This window comes from Octodon degus, unplaced genomic scaffold, assembly GCF_000260255.1.
Source record: "Octodon degus isolate 3935 unplaced genomic scaffold, OctDeg1.0 scaffold00073, whole genome shotgun sequence".
In the NCBI taxonomy this organism is placed as follows: Eukaryota; Metazoa; Chordata; class Mammalia; order Rodentia; family Octodontidae; genus Octodon; species Octodon degus.
The window spans coordinates 912,967-914,111 of record NW_004524649.1 but is presented as its reverse complement, the minus strand read 5'-3'; the positions used below and the strand labels follow the sequence as shown (position 1 = coordinate 914,111).

Below are 1,145 nucleotides of genomic sequence, written 5' to 3'. Positions count from 1 at the left end.
GGCTGGCATGTGGTGCTGGGGGATTGAACCACGGTCCCTGTACTTTGCTAAGCTTGTTCTAAGTAGGTGCTTTAGACCACTGAGCCATCTCACCAGCTCCTCTTTTCTTTTCTTTTCTTTTCTTTTCTTTTCTTTTCTTTTCTTTTCTTTTCTTTTCTTTTCTTTTCTTTTCTTTTCTTTTCTTTTGGCTGATTTTCAAGGTAGTTCTTATTCTTGCAGGCCTGGGCTGGTTACCACAAGAGCTAGTTGTTTGCAAGCATGGCTGCACCTTGTGCTCTGCCTCTTGCTTCTTCCCAGCAGGCACCCTCCTGCCTCCGCCTGCCCCTGTGCTTTCCACCCTAGCTGATGGAGCCCAACACTCTCACCAGTGGCCTTCCCAGCCCTGAGAACTGTGAGCCAAAATAAAATTGTTTATAAATCACCCAATCTCAGATATTCTGTGATAGTAACAAAACAGACTAAGAGCCACAATCCTTTTTTCTTCTCCAGTACTAGAGAGTGAACTCAGGCTTTCACATGGAGCTACTTCATCGACCCTTTTAGTTTTTATTTCGAGATAGGGTCTCTCTCAGTAGGTTCCTAAATGACCCAGGCTGGGCTGGAACCTGCAATCCTCCTGCTCCAGCCTCCCCGAGTGCTAGGATGATAGACACACAACTCCACACCTGGATCAGGCACAGATCCTCTTAGAAGTTCACGCACCTTATAAAGTGCCAGCAGCACCTACGCTGGGCCATGCACAGGCTATAATGGGTTCCCATGAGCACTGCAAGAAGAGTTACTCATATTCTTCTGTGCAGACAACTCAGCTCTGGAAGGTAAACGCTTCTGTTGTATGCTGTTTCTTCCTGCTACACAGCTGGCAGTGTCATTTCATGATAAAATGCACGGTATTGTATGTAACGAGTTGGTGCTGAAAGAAATGACAAGAAGATTCGATGAATATAACTACAGAGGTCTCACTGAGATCAGTCTCTAAGTGAGCCCAGAGCCACAGAAACATCTCACATTTATTGAAGGGTAAGGAATGTGTATAGTTACTTTGTCAAACACAGACTACTCTGTTGACTTGAGCATTTACCTAACTCTTTAAGTTTACACAATGCTAGCCATTAACATCCCGAGCAAGGGATGAAACAACAAAC

The 1,145-nt window shown here is 44.8% G+C and overlaps 1 long non-coding RNA gene across 1 annotated transcript in view; it reads right to left on the bottom strand.

Moving 5' to 3' along the window:
• LOC111817883 overlaps positions 1-754 on the bottom strand; it is a 3,050-nt gene extending 2,296 nt beyond the window's left edge. Inside the window, exon 1 of the long non-coding RNA XR_002821983.1 lies at positions 666-754. This is a non-coding gene — a long non-coding RNA (uncharacterized LOC111817883). The remainder of the gene's footprint in view (positions 1-665) is intronic.
• Between the last annotated feature and the right edge of the window lie 391 nt (positions 755-1,145).